The sequence below is a fragment of the Lynx rufus genome, unplaced genomic scaffold, assembly GCF_022079265.1.
Source record: "Lynx rufus isolate CCGP_SWC_20201006 ecotype Redwood Valley unplaced genomic scaffold, mLynRuf1.p SCAF_6, whole genome shotgun sequence".
In the NCBI taxonomy this organism is placed as follows: domain Eukaryota; kingdom Metazoa; phylum Chordata; class Mammalia; order Carnivora; family Felidae; genus Lynx; species Lynx rufus.
The window spans coordinates 9,689,531-9,696,281 of NW_025814878.1; positions in this window are offsets into that span (position 1 = coordinate 9,689,531).

A 6,751-nucleotide genomic window follows, 5' to 3' on the forward strand; every position below is an offset into this window, starting at 1 on the left:
AGGTCACGATCTCGCGGTCCGTGAGTTCGAGCCCCGCGTCGGGCTCTGGGCTGATGGCTCAGAGCCTGGAGCCTGTTTCCGATTCTGTGTCTCCCTCTCTCTCTGCCCCTCCCCCATTCATGCTCTGTCTCTCTCTGTCCCAAAAATAAATAAACGTTGAAAAAAAATTTAATAAAAAAAAAAAAAAAAAAAAAAAAAAAAAATCTTTAAAGGCCACATTTTTTCACTCATTCTGCACAACATGAAACAGAGAAGCTAAAATGTATGTGAGATTTACACATCACTATTTGAACTGAAAAACCCAAAACAAGAGATTATGTTAAGCACAAACTTGACTTTAACTTGGCTTCCACACGAGTCTTGGAAACCTGCTTACCACAACTGAATATTGCTAACATAAAAATACGGACTCTGCTTCTTGAACTCATCACATGAAGACTTACAGAGGGCAACAAACTACCAAAAAATGATGCAATTCCAGTCAAATCTAAGCCACCAGGGTGCTAATCTTTAAATTCAGAATACTGATCTTAATCTTAAAAGCCTCCTGTGGTCTGGGTTCTGGTTACCTTAGAGATTTTGACTCTAAGCGCTCTGATGGCAGGGACGATTAGTCTGAATACTTGTCCTGTGGTTCACGAACTGGAATCCCCAAATTTTATGGGGCCCTTTCAGATCCTGGATTTCCCGGCACTGAGGGGTTTCCTGCAGCAGCCAGACTTTCAGTGCTAGGCTGGGAAAGGCCCGGGCAAGGCAGCCAGCTGGTTATCCTATCTTCAGGCCACATCCTAGACATTAATGTTTAGACAGACAACTTTTTCAAACGAGGACTCTGTTGCCACTCTGAAGAGCTTTAATATGGATAAACTACTGAAAACAGGAATCTCCCCTACCAAGGATCAATCATTTTCATAAAGAAAAACAAGCCAGTATCGTACAGACACACAGTTGTTATCAGGGGAAGTCGTTTTTCCCTATAAATTTCATCACTGATTTCACCTTCAAGCGTAAAAATCCCAAGTCAAATGCAACTCTATAAGCAAAAATTCAGATTCACATTTGTTTTTTAGGAAATACTTCTAAATTATACTAAACGTGACACATGTCCAACGTCACCCAACTTGGCTGAGAAGCCAGTCTCAAAAGGCTACATATTATAGGACTCCATTTATGTAACATGCATGCTAAAAGGGACAAAACTGATGAAGAACCAACCCGTGGCTGCCGAGGAGGATAAGGGTGGGAGGAAGAGCAAGTACATAAAAGGACAGCAGGACAGAGTTGTCTGAAAGCGGCAGAACTGCACTGTATACTGACTGTGGTAGTGGTTACACAAATATTCATCTATGTTAAGTTCACAGAACTGTGCACCAAAAGAAAAACATTTTTGCAAATTGCTTTAATCAGTGATTATTTCAAAAATATGGTAATGATCTTATCATAGACTGAGGTATTGTGCTGAGCTCCCCTACACACACCTTCTTACACTTACACAAACCTAGGAGATAATGATTATTCTCCCTATTTGAGTAAAACAAAAAACCGAGGCTCAGAAATAAAGGAACATGCCCAAAGCCGAACAGCTTAAGGTACAGAGCACGATACCAACCTACACTTGACTTGACTTCACCACATAGTAGCCTACACTCTCTCCCCTCTGTTCATAAATACCAACCACTCTGTCTCTTCCAATAATGCCAGAACGCTATTATTAAGTCTCCTCATTCTATTCCTAACTCAACACATTACAGACAACATGAGAATGTGCAGATGAGCAAAACATGATTCTAGAGCAGCACGGCCCAACAGAACTTTCTGCAACAACAGAAATGTTCTATATCTGTGCTGTCCAATATGGTAGCCTCTACCCACATGTGGCTAGTGTGACATTAACTTACATTGCCACATGCAGCTTATAGCTACTTAACGGGACAGCACACTTCTAGAAAAATAATGTGAAAAGAACGTGCACACCACAGAAAAAAGCAATTTCAGAACATGATGGTAACTCAAAACAATAAAACAACTCAGGGTAAATGTATAATGAAGAAGTAAAGCTAAGAAATGTACAACCACCAAACATGTGATGAAACTAAGTCTATTTTTCAAACATTACTCACCCTTCAAGATTCAGTTTTTTGGGTTTGTTTTTTTTCAACGTTTATTTTTCAGAGACAGAGACTGAGCACAAGCGGGAGAAGGGCAGAGAGAGAGACACACACAAAACCAACGCAGGCTCCAGGCTCTGAGTTGTCAGCACAGAGCCCAATGCGGGGCTCAAACTCACAAACCATGAGTTCATGACCTGAGCCGAAGTTGGACGCTGAACCAACTGAGCCACCCAGGCGCCCCAAGATTCAGTTTAAATACCAACTTCATTTATACTACACCACTGCACTTTGAACACGTATAGTGTAGAACAAACTGTATAGTAAGTATATGACTGTCCTCCCCCACTGGACTGTGACCATCTTAAGAACATAGATAGTTATTGACATATTCACCACCAGCACCTCCCACCTATACTCAGAGGCTTTCTACAACAATAAACGTTTTCTTACATTCAGTTCTAGGGGAAAAAACTGACTTCTTGGGTCCTTCAACTACAGATTCTGCAAGCATCTGAGCACCAGCAATATACAGAAAAGGAAGTTCCTGTAAAGAATTTACAGTAGGGATGGGAGATACAAGATATAGATAGACAACAAGAAAAGCAATCACGTAAGTATGTGCTTTAGGGCAGAATAGCAACTGTCAGGAGTCCTGATGGTAAGAGAAACTGGAAAGCAGTTTAAGAACAAAGTAGCCATTATCAATCCGGCAACAGCAAAGGTGTAAGATAATTTACTGTATCCCCCAATCTATTACTCAGGAAAGTCTACTGAATTTAAAAAAAAAAAAAAAAAATTTTTCTTTCAATGTTTGTTTATTTTTGAAAGACAGAGCATGAGGAGGGGAGGGCAGTGAGAGAGGGAGACACAGAATCTGAAGCAGGTTCCAGGCTCTAAGCGGTCAGCACAGAGTCCGACACGGGTCTTGAACTCACGAACCAGGAGATCATGCCCTGACCCCCGAGCCAGATGCTTAACCGACTAAGTCACCCAGGTGCCCTGAGTCTACTGGATTTAAAAGAAATAAATCCAGGAAAGCCTTAGACATTTACCCCAGTTCACTCACACTACCAATGTCAGGGTCTCTGCTCCTTGTACCACAAAGCCAAGACCAGTCTTAGAATAAATCTTTCTAGATCCAAAGTGTCCGTGACAATTTCACAGCAGAAAATGGTAGAGCTTTCTTTCACACTCAAACCCTGATTTTCTTTTTTTATAACCTCTTTTAGGTCCTAGAAATGTGCTCTTTGGAATAGTCAATCTCAAGATCTGTATATAGGCAGCATCTGGAGCTAACAGTAAATAAAAGTTTGAATTCATTGGAGAAGTACATTTTGTCTCCTCTAAAAATCAATGGGGAAGGGGTGCTGGTGTGAGGAGTCTACAAATTCATAAAGAATCGGGCATTATCTGCAGGCCAAACTGGTTGAAAGTATTACTATTATCTAGAAGATCGCAAACTAGGAGACTAGAACACAACACTTCTACACTATAACTTCTTTAGATTTTTAAAAATCACCAGCCAGTTTTCTCAATCAGCACACAGATTATTCATGACAAAAATCAGAGAAAAATCAGTTTAGTTTTCCTAGACTGAACTGCCTTGGGCTGGTTAATTACTTAACTTCTCTGAGCCTCCCTTCTCAAATTTAAGATGGAGGGCTTGAGACTAGATGCCCTCAGAGAAAAAACTGACTTAATTAACTACGATAATTACTTACAGATTGACTTCAACAAGCCTTCTGGTTCAGTCCTAATTCACCCATCAACAGGAAAAATACAGAACTGTGGTAGTTATTAAAATACATCATAAATTCTTTGATACTCCTCCCTTCAAGACACAGAGCTTAATTCCTCCGCCCTTGGCTGTAGGCTGGACTTAACTTTCTTTTAACTAACAGCATGTGGCAGTGGTGTAGCTTCCTCCTTGCTCTAGCTAGGATCCCTCGCTCTGAGGGAAACAAAGTACCACCATGTCGTGGGGACACTCAAGCAGTCTTTCGGAGAACTGAGACCCACCAACTGCCAGCATTAACCTGCCAGAGGGTGAGCCACCTGGGAAGCAAATCCTTTAGCCCGGTCAACATCTTGACTGTAACCTCACGAAAGACCCTGACCCAAAACCACCAGGCTAACCTAGTTCAGATTCCTGATCCACAGAAACCGTAAGAGAGAAGCAAATATTTACTGCTTTAAGCCATGAATCTTGGGGTAATTTGTAACAGCAAGAAAACTATTCTACCAGTTTTTTTCAAAAAGTGGGCTTAGATTCATCGGTGACTGATGAAATCAATTTAAACCACCACAATCACTTTTAAAAAAAAAGGTAGAGGGGCGCCTGGGTGGCTTGGTCGGTTGAGCGTCCGACTTCGGCTCAGGTCATGATCTCGAAGTCTGAGTTCGAGCCCCACACGTCGGGCTCTGTGCTGACAGCTCAGAGCCTGGAGCCTGTTTCAGATTCTGTGTCTTCCTCTCTCTCTGCCCCTCCCCCACTCATGCCCTGTCTCTCTCTCTCTCTCTCTCTCTCTCTGTCAAAATAAATAAACATTAAAAAAAATTAAAAAAAAAAAAAAGTAAAAAAAAGGTAGAATGGATTACATAACTCAAAATACCAAGTACTATTTCCTGATGGCTGTTTAAATTTTACATATATGTGTGTACCATCTTCAGATTGTAATCAAAAAGGTCTGAAACCCAAAAGCCGGGCACCTGAGTGGCTGTCAGTTAAGCATCTGACTTCAGTTCAGGTCACGATCTCCCAGTTCAGTTCGGTTCATGAGTTTGAGCCCCACATCTGGCTCACTGCTGTCAGCACAGAGCCCCCGCCTTCGGAGCCTCTGTCCTCCTCTCTCTGCCCTTCCTCCACTTGCACACTCTATAAAATGAAAGAAAAGAGAAAAGAAAAAGAAAAAGAAAAAGAAAAGAAAAGAAAAGAGAAAAAAGAGAAAAGAAAAGAAAAGAGAAAAAAGAGAAGAGAAAGAAGAGAAGAGAAGAGAAGAGAAGAGAAAAGAAAAGAAAAGAAAAGAAAAGAAAAGAAAAAAGAAAAGAAAAGAAAAGAAAAGAAAAGAAAAGAAAAGAAAAGAAAAGAAAAGAAAAGAAAAGAAAAGAACCCAACACTAATAGCAAAACAAAAAGTTCCCTAAAGTATCAGGAATCCTTGAGGGAAAATGGTCTCAATAACAACCAACTATAAAATAAGCATTTCCTATAAACTTTATAACCAAACCAACAAAATATAAGACACTTTCAAAATACATCTTATCTGACTTATATATTAAATTTAATGTAAAACACAGAAGGCGTGGTAGACTTAATAGCATGTAAAAAGCATGTCATTTTCCTAATTCAAGGTTACCTGGGAGGACATCCTTCATGAAATTATGTAGGGAAAAAGCTGCTTTGGGATCTACCCACATCTATTATTTCCTCTATTACTTTTATTATCAGTGTTAAAGGAAATTCCATCTTTCACTTGAGCACTCACAAATTTTGGCCAAAAAAAAAAAAAAAAAAAAAAGGTTAAGTACAGCACTATTAAATTGCTTTCTTTTTTTTTTTTTTTTAATTTTTTTTTCAACATTTATTTATTTTTGGGACAGAGAGAGACAGAGCATGAACGGGGGAGGGGCAGAGAGAGAGGGAGACACAGAATCGGAAACAGGCTCCAGGCTCTGAGCCATCTGCCCAGAGCCCGACGCGGGGCTCGAACTCACGGACCGCGAGATCGTGACCTGGCTGAAGTCGGACGCTTAACCGACTGCGCCACCCAGGCGCCCCTTAAATTGCTTTCTGACTACTGTCAGAGTCTCACTGAAATTATCCTCTTCAGAACACAAGCAAGTGCATATTCATCTGACTGTATTTCAGCATAACATACATCAAAACTTTCAGCAGCACATGACTGCAGAATATTTATGCATAACTCACTTTTGATGAATCCACTTAGATTATCTGCTTACACTGTGATTTTCTTTGAGGTAAACTGTGTGAAACTATTTTTGAACTCCTAATTTCCCAAACTTATTTTGAAAATACCAAAATAAGTCAGTACATAAGCACTCAACATATGATTTAACTTCTATTTTTCTTACTACTCAGGGCATTTGTGGCTCTCTCACAACCAGACTGACAGCTCTCTTAACCCAATCCTGAGATACACTATTAGTCCTTCTTTGCAAGGACTATTTTTTCCCCAACCTCTGCCTATGTATTCACCTAAATGTTTCTACTTCAGCAAGTTATAGAAAGCAGATATAATTTGCACAGCTTTCCTTATAATGCTATTACTTTATGCTGGTGACTAAAAATCAAAATAAGTTGGCAAAATTCAAGTAACATGCCTATGCCTTGAGAGAACCAGCAGCCAATCAGCCTTGTTCTAAAATCCAGAACAGCAGCTCTTGAAGAGAAAACTAGGATGTTCTTGACAGCACTTTCTCTAGGAATGAGACCCAGAGTTTCAGGAATTACCCTGGTTCATTTCCATACAACTATATAAGAGTACAGTACTGGGAAACTATTCACTGGTTTTAAGAATAAACGATTACTTTGAGACTCAAGGCCAATTACTCTAGACACAATGGTTAAAACTAATCTAGGGGCGCCTGGGTGGTGCAGTCGGTTAAGCGTCCGACTTCAGC